We start from the raw sequence: 12,581 nt of genomic DNA, 5'->3' as shown, positions 1-12,581 counted from the left end.
GGCAAACACAATGCTAACAAAAGTGATAAGGAGAAAAAGGTCTAAACCCTTCAGACACTTTCATCTCCCCTGGAGTCTTCTCCAACAGAAGCCCCTCTCCAGTAGCTCTGACTGTCATTACCCCAAAACCACCCAAACAATGAGGTTTTCTGGCAAGCTGCTCTATAGGGACAGGCCTGTGTCCCAGTCCTGTTTTGCTTCTAGAGGTCAGCACTGAAAGGCTAACTCAACAGACTCAATTGCAAAGAGACTGAATTGTTCACGGTTACATTAAACCACACTAAATAATTTCCCATCTTTCCATGTGCACCTTCACGTATCAGGCAGTCTCCTACTTCGCTGACGGGCAGCACGAGGATATGAGGCAGCACTCTAGAGAGCTACTCAGAAAATGAATGTATTTTTCTCAGGCTCCTCAGGTTATGCAATGGAAAAGATATTTGGGGGTCTATTTTTCCTAAGATGATGACTACAAAATCGTGATGCAACATGTGGCCTCATTATTTAGTGCTAAAGCCTTTGTCACGATGCCCTGCGGTAGTGCTGCAGTTCAGCCAGACGTGTGGATGCTGGGACAATGTGCACAGTTACTATTTCTTGCAGAGACTTCCCCTAATCTCTGATGCCTTTTTCTAACCAGGTTATTTGTCATTTGCCCGCAGCAACCTCTGATTCTTTGCCTGTGAACCTCCTGCTCTGTTTCACACTATTAAGAACATTATTTTCCATTCTCCTGTCAGTGGAGAGTGCTGGTGATTAGCACTGCAATATCTGGTCCCCTTTATTGAAAATGTTAATCCTTCCTTTTTGCAGGGTTTCTTTAGCCAGGGGTGTTAATACTTGGTTAATAGAATCAGGCTGCCTTTTTCTTCATCTTTTGTGTGCATGTGTGTTGGGGAGGGATTTTTTTTTTATCTTTTGGTCAGAATTTATTATAGTCTCCCTTTTTATTCCTTTTTTTTTTTTTCCCCCCCCCTCCAGAGGGGCTGCTTTGAGTTTTCTTTTTTTTTTTTTCTTTTTTTTTTTGCCATGATTATCTTAATGCCTTTCTAGCATTTAGCACTCAGAACTCTCCTTGTGTCTAATTGTTCTCTGGACTTTCTGGTTTCTGCAGTCTTTAAAGAGGGCATAAGTGTGTGTGCTCAAGGGAGGAGTTACTGATGTTGCTCACCACTTCCCCACACTTCAGTAGGAAGAGGACTGAGAGCTGGGAGGCCTCCCATCATCTGCTGCACAGATAAGGCTTTCTTTGCTATTCCATAAGCCTCCATTCAATTTGAAGATCCTTTCAGCATTCAAATGGTAAATGGCATCAAAGATCTCCAGCCACAGCCAATAAAACAGTCTTCTACGGAGGAGTCATGATGTGGAGCCTGTGGTAACTTCAGGGATCACGGGTTCCAGATGGGCAGGTGAGTCAGCTGAATTCCACGTGGAGGACAGAGAAGGCTGCAGATGAAGCACAGGGAGTTTGATGTTGTGTTGCAGTGATACAGTCTTCTAGTACTAATCAGTAGTAGTTTGGTAAAAGCTCCTGTTGTTTTGATGTGAAGAGCATAGGTCCTATCTATCTCCCACAAATTACTGTTGTGATGAGTTTCTTCAAAAGAAAAGGCATCACCCAGAGAAAAGCAATCACTGAAGGAAGAAAAGTGCCAGGTTATCTGAAGCTTTATCTCTGCTGATTGCAATCATATCGTATTCTCAGGTAAGGAGAAGCTTCTGTAGCAATGGAGGTAAGAAGCAGTGGCTGTTCAGCATCTTTCTGCTGTGGTTTCTGGGACTCTGAGATCGTTTTCAGGGTATCCCTAGTACACAGATGCTGCCCCACAGGGATGATTTCAGCAGGCAGACCTTGAGCTGGATGCAGCCACGGGAACTGGCCAAGTCCTTCTTATCTCCCGGACCAAGGAGCCAGCCAGCTAGCTGAGGTGGACAGGAGCAGTGGGAAGACAGCAGGGCCTTCATCACCTCTTCTACAAAGAGCACAAAGTTGTCAGAGTTCTCAGTCTAGTCCTTTCATTTAAACCCCCACTAAAATAAGCCTGTGTTACACATACGACACCTCCACACATGGGAACGTGGGAAGGCGTTGCTCTCGGAAGTGCGTAGCTCCCCGTGTACGACCCAATTAGAAAAGCAACAAGCCCTTTAAGACCCCTACCAAGCATGATGGCACTTCAGGAGCCTGCAGAAGATGCCATCCAGTGGCAGGAAGATATCACTACAAGAGCAAGCAATGCAATCGGCTTTGGGCAACACCATCTTTGAGAAAGTTGTATCTGGTCGTGACTTAACTACATAATCAAAATAACCAGGATGTCTGTGGGCCGTGGTGAAGATTTGAGTGACATCCATCTCTAATTATGTTAATTGCTGCTGCTTTTTGGTGTTTTTTTTTTTTTTTTTTTTTTTCCTTCCAGAAACCCTTAGGCTTTTGTTTGCAGGGAATAAATAAAGAGGGATTAGTTACATTTATCTGTGTTTTCTTAAGTCTTTACAGAATAACTGCTATGTGTAATTAAGTAATTTGACTGTCTTTGACCAAGCTGATAGCAAATTACCAGTGTAGGGTAAAGCATTGCTTACAAGGTCCCATTCCATTTTACGAATAGATTACATGGATCTAGGATTTATTGATTTTTATTTATTTTTTGACAGGAAGAACTGGAAATAATGGTCTTATGAAGGCAAAAACCCAATCTGCTTTGACAAGCTGCTTTTGTCTAGCAGCATGGCTTGTCTATCTGTCTGTCTTCCCCACAAAGACTGCACTGAGGCAGCTGCACAGCAAGTCTTTTCATTCACAGCTTTCCCCTGGCCAGTGTCAAACATACACTGGTGGGACATATTCAGGTAACCTTTGCTAAGCAATATCATCCTGGGTTTCCTGTCTGTGATCCAGTTAACTGATATATAAATAATTCACACTCTTCTAGAATCCAGCTTAGCTGCTTCCCCCATGCTTTGCTGCTTCTCAAATCACTAATCCATACAAGCTTTAAAAAAAGAAATCTGCTTTCAGTGAGGTTTCCCATATAATTGTCACCACGGATTGATGGGCTTCTCTTCAGGAACCAAGGAGCGCTGATGTGCAGAGAGAACATAATACTATCCTGCCTCAAAATATATTCCCTTGTCCAAGATACAGAAACCATTTCATTTACTTACCTTGAAGATACTTTACCGAGCATAGCAGACTACTACAGATTCCCAGGGCATACATTCTCCTTACAACAGAGACAGGAAACCCTGTCTTAAAACTTAGAAATCTCATTCTACTGTGTTGTTTTTTAGGTTACATTAAGATAATATGATCACGTAAATGTGCTTCATACTATGTATTCTCAGCACTCAGCCAACAGAAGGCTGGGGAGTATATCCATATCTCCTGACAAATGGCAAAAAGAAAACAAAATCTTCCAAAGGAACACTGCACTGATACATGTGCTGACAGAGCTGGCCAGAACTGGTAACAGCCAACACTGTGATGTCGAAAAAGTGGTATCAGGGCTAGGTCATCAAAAGTGAAAGGCAGCAACTAATTGCAATTAAGGGGTTTGGGTTTTTTTTTTGTTGTTGTTGTTCATTTTGTTTTTTTCTCCCCCTCTTGAAACTAGCACTCAGGGCAGAAAACAAAACTCTTTCATAAACCCCACTGTGTGGCTTTGTCTTCAAATACTCTGGGGAAAATAAGGGGAGGAGATTGAATGAGTGCATCCAGGAGAAACCTGGGATACAGCCAAGAGTCGTGATCTGGACAGTGCCAAGAGGACAGGAGCCCAGAGAGGAGGGAGGGAAATTTTGTTGAGATTTTATCCCTGCCAGTTCTACACCCTAGCCTGATTAGTAAGCACTGATGGCTATGTTATTTTTAGTACATGCAAACCCTTTGTTCTAATAATGTGGTCGTGATATTTCTGTTTCTCAAGGAAACCAACATGGGTTTCCTCAGGAAAGTAAACTCCACACAACCATACCTGTGCTGAAGAAAAATGAGCACTAGAACAAGGAGGGGCAGAGCAGCAGGGGCCACAGAGTCATTTCTTCTGGCTGTCCACACAGCCAGCTTTGACCAGTCCTGCTCCTCAGCTGTAACATGGAGTGAGAAGTTGGCAGGATCCTTGTGTGGATCACCTTCTTCGAGGCTGTGTGCCATGTCCCCTGTGCCCCTAGGAAACTTCACCTGGCCCCACCTACCAGACCTACCCCACCTACCTACTTTCCAGGCCATAACTTTGGCATGCAAGCCTTCCTCTCCTCATCTCCCACGTGTAACATCACCAGTCCCTATAGTTTGCTGGAACTCCACAAACAGCAGCAATAGTTGTGCTGTCTTATTCTGAGAAGACATTTCCGAAGAAGTTTTATTTCTCCTGAGCTGTAACAGAGTTTCATATACACACCCCTGAGAAAGGTTACTAATTATTCGGCTTACTTTGTGAGTTTCTGCAACACTGTCAAAACCCTAGATTCCACAGTCAAGAACACAGGATCCATTGTCTTTTCTTAGCTAAAGGGAGCTCAAACTTAGTTGTTTCCTTTTTCTCTGAGATGAGGAGACTCAAAACTTCTTTCTCCAGTAGCACAGAAGAGCACCTGGCTTTCCTCCTTTAGGAGATGGGATTGTTGCAGCCCCACCACATAAGCTTTCTCTCCTCAGTTGTCTTCGGTTGTCTGAGAGCCCCATGGAACTCAGAGACAGGCTTAAGTTGGTCCCCGTGCCTCCACACTTTCCCTGAAAAGCTCCTGAGATGGGAAGATGCTGCAGAGAGAAGCTCTTTCTCTCCAGACACCTTGGTCTGTTGACCTCACTAGCAATAGATTAGAGGCCATCTATAACAGATTTTTCTTTCATCCGATTCCTGATTGTGTAGAAACTCTTGCTGCAATACCTACCCCCTGCTCAATTTTTAACAGACTTGGACTCAAATCCACCGTATTCAGGGATGCATCATCACTCCTTATGAAATCCTGGAGTGTTTGAGAACAGCTTTTTGATTTGGAGGGCTGCAGAGAGCATTGGCTTTCTCCTGGTTCCAGGCTTTCAGCTGTTGTAGGGATCAGGAGCAAACAAAATGGATTAACACTGAGTTGTGTGCTTGCTGACAAAGTCTCTCTCCTATTCAGAAGCAGTTCCATCTTTGTAAAGGCTTTTTTTCTTCTAAGATACTTCTAATGAATATTTATTACAGTAGTTGCTTTTGTCAGTCTCTTGTATGCAGTGGGCACTGTGAAGATTTAACACGAGGAAAGGAGATGATGCCCTGAACTGGTGATGAAGATCAAATATTTGTACTCTCCTAAAAACAGAAAACCTTTTTTAGTTCTCCACTCTTACATGACAGCACCCGTTCTGTTTTACATGGTGCCAGCAAGACACTTAAAAATTTCCTGTACATAATAACCCCTTCTACCTTGGCAGCCCAGCAAGAACAGCTTTCTCAGAAACCTCCCTAATCAATTGACTTCGCCAAGCCTTTGCTTAACAAATCCTGCAATAGCTTCCAGCATTTTCCCATAAGTGATAGCAAATTAATGGGTTTGTATTTTCCTGGTCAGTGTCTTGGTCTTTCCTTGTCTCATTAGGCACATGCTGGCCCGCTGGGAGAAATGTGCTGCACTGATAAAGATGCGGGATGAGGTTCATTTTATGTCCCAGTTTCCTTTTACATTCTTGGACTCTCTCATCAAAATGTTGCAATGAATGTGGTTAAGATAAAAAGATCAGCATCCCTCAGTATGGGCACCTCTTACTTTATGTTTAATCCAGTGCCCTACATTGTCCCACAAAGTCAATGCATGCTATTCCAAAAGTGCCTTGCACTTCTGATCTTCGCCCAAATTCAAATGAGCATATTCTTAAAATACATTTGAGTGCTTCATTGTACTTGCAAATAAAATGTTCATAAAAGAAGTTTAAGGACCTAGCAAATCTAACTTTTTATGACTCTGTCAAGTGATTCAAGCCAAAACAGTATATGAAATCACTGCATTTTTAAGCAGTGCTACTTGGAGCACACAATGCTATTTTCTCTGTCATATGTTTAGTCTCTGCCCTTAAACAACAGACTTTTCTTGGAAAGAACAGCAACAAACAAGATTTTGTTCTTTTTCTAAACAGTTTCAATTCTCTTCCTGCCTTTTACTAAAATTGTTTCTTTTACAAATATCTCTGCAAAGCCCATAAATAGCTAATGGCTGCACTTCATTACATATGCAAATGCTCACGCTTCACTTTCCACACTCCTCTTTCGGCCATCAGTTATGCAGCGTATGTGACAGAGTTAATCTTTTCTTCCTTCAGAGAAATGCTTCAGTAAATCAAAATACCAAGTTAAGTCCCTACTCATACATACAGAGAAAATTTGTTGGTTTTGTGTTTGTTTTTTTTTCTTTTTCTTTTCACAGAATCTAAGTTCATATTGCTACTAATTCCACTTAATTTAAGTATCCAACTTAATTGCTCCCCTAGTACAGGTTGGTGGTGGTGGCCCCAGGCTTCTTCAAGGACAGGCATTGGTGTGGTGCTGAGGAGGTGCTCTAGGACTTCTGAAAGCAACTTCTTTTTCAGCATCTTTGGACACCACCAAGCCCTCACACACACTGGGCAGGAAAGCTTCCCACGCCGTCTTGTGGCACTGAGCCACTGCACATCCAGAAACACAGCCACAACAGGGTGAGAAGGAAGAGACTTTGGTCAGGCTTGATATCAAGATACTAACCTGAAAGGGAAGTGATCCAAGTGTCTCATGCTGATTCTGTTTGATTTCTTAGTTGAATACACACAGAAGTGCAGCAAGTAGAACTTCATTACTAGTCCTTGGTATGGTTGTTGCCTGCTCAGGACAAGATAAAATGGAAGCTCTAAATCATGAGGGTTTGGTTGCATCAATCATACGTTCACAGACTGTAGTCCCTGATTTCAACAGTGCTGTCTCCAGTGTTCTTCAATCAGCAGTAAATTACTCGTTACCTCATAACTCGTTAGACAGGAGAAGAGAGGGATTTGAAGAAAAACAGCTAAGCCTTTATCTCACTGCACAAGGTCGCATATACATTCCCCTACTGATAAAATACATTTGATTTGCACAGTCACCATAAATGATAATACCAAGTACCTCAGGAAAATGAGAATAATACTTGGAGACAACAAGATAATGTATTTCATTTAAAAGCCAATTTATGCCTGTTTTCACCTTGAGTACCCTTTTTTTTTCTTCTTTTCTTTTTTTCCTGTTGGCCTATGCTTTCAGTTGGTATTGCACTTTCTAACATTTTACATTAAATCAGCACACTGTCCCCACATATTCCTAAAGAGGCTGATAACCAGCTCTTGCCTGTTCCTGGATGCACAGATGCTTCAGTGTCTGTTTCTGACCAGAATGCAGTGGGAGATCAGCATGGACGCCTCCTTCAGAGGGACCATGGTCAACTTTTTCTGAACTTACTGCTATAACCTCTGAACCATGCATCCATTAATTAGTTCCTTCTCTTACTCAGGCCCCTGAGCAAACTGCAAGCTATGTCCATGGTGCATTTTTGCTCAACAACACTCAGGTTACAGCATATCTGAAGTAAAAATCCCAAACTAGTCAACAACAGCCATGAACCTCAGCACACTTTTTTTCTTCTGGTGGTTGGTAGCAATGTTGTGTATCAGCATCCTTTGATGTTGCTTTCAATTTTTTTTTCAGAAGGAAAAATAAAAAGAGGAAAATCTTATTTCTACTCTTCCTCCACCAGTGCACTTGCCTCTCCCATGTACATTATCTAAAGGAAAAGGTAACTTTTACTGAATGGAATTCCATGGTATTCTCACCACTTTATCTAATAGTGAGCAGTTGGATAAATGGTGCTGTATAGTCTGGACGATGTTCTGGAAGATCTCCCCCAGCAATATTGACTCTTGAGACGCACTCAATGCTTGACATATTTTATCTCTAACTGCTATCATCAGTGTATCTCTTACAGTTCATAACTCACTTGTTACACATATCTCATATATTCTCTCAGTGGGTATAAAGCTTCTTCTTTCTGACAGTGCTTTTGAAAATCCCTCTCTGCCAGTAGCACCATCTCTGACAGCCTGTGTTGCTGTCCCCAGCAGGCTGGCTGGGACAAGCCTAATGTCCTGCTTGGTTTCAGATCAGCTCATTCAACAGCTCCTCCATCAATCTTAAGAAGAATACCTCTGAGCAAATTGTCCTGATGCCATTCTCTGGAGACATTACTTACATTGACTCTTGGAGTGACAGCATTAGGCAATCTCTGTTACATCCAGAACAATGTCTGGCACCACTGCAGAGCACTATTAGCCCAAGTAACTGCTGTGGCCCTTGAGATCTAGAAGAGATGCAACCGGGGCAAGAAATATCCATCAATCCTTCCAGCAATGTATATGTATCCCTCACTGTTGCATTTCAGCATGCAGGATACTGGGTTTTCTTTCTGGCACAAAGGCAAAAGGAAACAGGTTCACCAGAAACCTCTCCTCCTTCCTCACATATGTAAAGAAGTAAGGAAAGGGCAGAGCAAAAAGAGACCCTATTGAAGGCATGAAAAGGCTCTTTCTGTATTTGCAGGTTCTGGCAAGACAGGGAAGTCATTGCAGCTCCTGGATATTTCTCCTCTATGGCTATTGTCATGCATTGTGCTTTTTTGCATACTTCAGGCAGCTCCATGATCTGTCTCTATGGATTCTAGTTTTGTGACTTGTTTTTTTTCATTTCTGCCTCCAGACTCACTCCCTAAGATATTTCAGATGCTCTGTAATTATAGCCACCCTTATGGAAGTACTTACATTTGCCCTAAGGTTCAGTATGAGTTAGGCAGATGCCCTTTGCCCAAGAACTGTTCATTTTATTGTCAAGGGTTAATTAGCTGTACAATAATCCTTTATCTCTTACTGTCTTGGAAATCTAGGGATTTTTGCTGTTACAGATTATAGCCTGCTGTTTCATCAGTTCTGAAACTGCAAGATTAACACAGAAACCTTAGATCAATCATGAACAATGTTAGGTCTTCATCTTCTCTCCACACTGTCCATATAACAACATACTGACATACTGCTCATTTCAAGGGCAGTTCAACACTTCTTAAATATCTGTAATAATTTTATAGATAACCACTTCGGTCTGAGGCGATAGAAAATGATTAAAAATATTAAGCTCCTCAGAACCACCTATTGTCAAAAATAAAGCTGCCTTGTGTCTTCTCATGACCTTTGCAGAGATGGCATAAAGCTGTCTTCATACTACCATGAATCTGGAAAACTCGGCACTGGCAGTGCTCTCCTCTGTGTTCTAATTTCAGGATTCTGGCCCAGAGCAGCTTCCCTATGGTGTGCTGTGCTGCCTGGCTGGCACTCAGAGCCATGGAATGTCCAGAGTTGGGTTTCCTCTGGTATCTCCAGCTCTAGGCAATCAGCATGGGGCTAGCCAGAGCCTCTGAAACACACCACAGCTTGTTCCAGCTGGTTCTTGGCAAACTCCCTCAAAGCTACCTTCCCTTTTTGCCTTTTGTGATCATTTGCTGGTCAGATCTGCTTTTCTGATAACTGCCTCTGGGCCAGACCTTGGGTGATAACATTAACAATTATGTCAGGGATCTGTGGTGGAGCAAGCTGGCTGATCCGTGGCACTGGAGGAGACCAGGATAATGGAGATCTTCCTGGAGAAGATCCTCAGTCTGTGGAACTGTTGCCTGCATCAGTCTAAATCTACCAGCCATCTTCTCACATCTGAGATTTGCAGTTGAAGATCTCCTGGCATTTATTTGTCTTGTCCATATTCTTTGATCCAAGGGATAGAAAATCTTTGTGTGTGTCCATTGACTCCAGATTCAGTCACATTTTTAGCCTGGCTACAGGCAGCCTTTGATTCAGCAGTGTCCAAAAAATACATTTGTCATTTACACTTGGTATATCTAGAGGTGTCTGTTCTGGTTTTCCATTCCAAACAGAGAAAGCTATAAGTAGATGTTACAGTTGGTGAAGAAATTTGAGACCATTTTGCTCACTCCCAGTTAGAGGTGCACACACACCCACCCCACAGTGCCACTTATTCTGTCACCATCACAGAAAGGACTGGGAGAACTCCACTAGGCTGGAGGAAACCATAACAATTTGAAGCATTACAGGAGCCTTCCTAGGTAAGAACTGGACTTGCAGGTGTCATCTCTCCCCTTATTTAAACCATCCTGAAATAGACAGTGGCCATACTGGATCATATGACAAAGGCCATGTTCTGGAACAGTGCCTCTAAACAGAATGCTCTGCCAGGAGTTAAGCTCCCCATCAGGAAGATCCTGTCATAGGCTCTACTCTGTTCTAGCTTCCATGTAAGGCTGATCAATAAATGACCCAGAGCAGTGAAAAGCCTCAGGATCTGGCTGCAGGTTTGCCTGATATCCAGCACAGAATTGTAATGCCCAAGAGATTTGCCAAATTACTGAAAGAGAAAAGTGGTGCATTAGTTCAATGGGCCTCTGAAGAGAAGAATCAAAAGCATTTGAAGTTGGGTCAGCTCAGTGGGAAAAGTACTTCTACACAAAACACCCACTGGAATGTCAGTGAGAGTGTTTGTTTACCTGCCCAAATTTCTGAGAATTCATTTGCATTGTTTCTTTGCTGCTCCAGGGAGACCCAACAGCAGAAAGATGCTGCTCAAGTGCATCACAGTTTTACGTTTTTTTCTCTCAAGTGTCAGCTGAAGAAATCAGGAAACTTCCAAATCTAATTACTTACCCAGTTCAGCTGGCAACTGCCAGCACAGTAAATGAAAAGTGCAGCCCCTTCCCATATTCTTTACTAAGCACTGTAACAGAGCACCTCCTCCTGCAAATGTCTGGTGTTGCCAAGTCTCATCTATCAGAAGAGCATAGTTGGAATAGTACTACAGCTTCTTCTAATGTTACTCTTGTGTATTTAGCAAACTCCGATATCAGGAAGTATTTTTCAAGTGTGTCATGAAAAATACATTTCTTACCATATCCTTAACTGAATTGCACTTTAACTGACCACGTAAGTGTTAATGGGAGACACTTACATTTTGAGATTTTCTGCTTCAAAAACAACTCCTCATAAATCCCACTTTAACCCATAGACATGAATCATGACATCACAGCCATTTCCATGGAAAGAAACTTACATCACAACCTTTGTTGCGTTATCAAACAGAAGCAGCTGGGTAATGTGGGTGAATAATCCTGTTCTGTATATTCAGCAATAGCAAAATGAATACTGAAAATTACTAGCAAACTAAATAGCTACTTCTATAAATACTCTCTTTTCAAAAGTTCACCCTGTTTTAAAATCCACTTGTTAAACGCTATTTAGTATATATTTAAAAGCTGATGGATGAAGACCAAAGTCCTTGAAGCAGACATAGGAAAAATACCTATCAAAGCCAAGAGTAATGCAAGCTTTCCCAAGTTTATCTTATTGGTAAACGGGGGCTGTATTTTCTCCCCCTCCCCCTTGCCCCATCAGCCATGAGATGGCAGCTTGATCTCTACCACTACCAACTTCTTGGGTACTTTGTTTAAAATAAGTGCAAGACAAATGTCCTGTGCATCAGTTACCCCAGCACTTTCCACCACTGACTTTCATTCGTCTCCATGCTGAGAGGTGATATTAAGCCCCCACCAAGACTTAGAGCTACCTATTTTCACCACAAGTAGATAAGTGATGATCAAGCCAGTCTAACAGGGGACAAATGCAAAGCTGATACCAGTGGGTATAACACCATGATAGGAAACAAACACCCTTCCTGATCAGAGCTGCTTGGTAAGTCAGCAAAGATACTCAATCAGCATGTTGTTATTGACGATAGCCCTATCAACAAGAGAGCTCAACAGCATCTGGGCACCACGATACTACTCATTCTTAAAAAAGGTATCTTGCCAACAAGTGGAAAAACTGTGCTACTGAGGCATGTCCCTTCTTTGTGCCTAGATTATGAGGTAATTTGTTCCAGGAATTAAGGCGTACCATGCATATTAGATGCAAAATCCAAGCCATAGCCAAATGATTTGTCACTGAAAGCAAATCTGTCTGCACATGGAGAGAAAACGTGCACCAAGTAGCACTGACAGCTTTGGAGAAGATTTTGGGTAATAGAGCTATTTCCCTTCCCTCACACTGAAATAACCGAGTGGGATCTTTTTCCCCTCATCTCTCTTGAAAATATTAGAAATCATTACCAAAGGTTGGTTGCTGCACTCCATGTGCTTAAGTACCCTGATTTCTTCTTTTATGAAAAGAGCGCTGAATGCATCACATTTGCTGCTGAACAAATGCATTTGCCAGTTCTCTGAAACGCCAGCACAATTGCTTTAGCAGTGTTAATAAGGAGGGTGGTAATCTGAACAGCCTTATTTTTGTCTTCAGCATTCACCCCAAAAGGAAACGTGTTTCTTACTATTATTAGTGTATGTGACAGAAAATACCAAGTACACGCAACTGTTCCCATTCACTTGCCAACACGGATAATTCACATCAGGCTTAAAAAAATAAAACAAAATAAACAGAACAACACCCTAAGTAAATAAATTAACCCTTCCTCTTCTACAAGCAATTC

General features: G+C 42.2%; 1 long non-coding RNA gene across 2 annotated transcripts; it reads right to left on the bottom strand.

Annotated features, from left to right (window-relative positions):
• Positions 1-1,460: 1,460 nt before the first annotated feature.
• LOC116240602 (uncharacterized) lies at positions 1,461-11,119 on the bottom strand. 2 transcript variants are annotated; one of them, XR_004169340.2, is made up of 3 exons: positions 11,049-11,119; positions 6,726-6,839; positions 1,461-1,976 (listed from the first exon to the last, which is right to left on the bottom strand). It is a non-coding gene; the product is annotated as an uncharacterized LOC116240602 (long non-coding RNA). The 2 variants fall into 2 exon arrangements; XR_004169339.2 differs by lacking the exon at positions 1,461-1,976 and adding an exon at positions 4,348-5,303.
• Between the last annotated feature and the right edge of the window lie 1,462 nt (positions 11,120-12,581).

Source organism: Phasianus colchicus, chromosome 2 (genome assembly GCF_987193195.1).
Source record: "Phasianus colchicus chromosome 2, bPhaCol1.hap1.1, whole genome shotgun sequence".
NCBI lineage: Eukaryota > Metazoa > Chordata > Aves > Galliformes > Phasianidae > Phasianus > Phasianus colchicus.
This window is presented reverse-complemented; position numbering and strand designations above follow the sequence as displayed.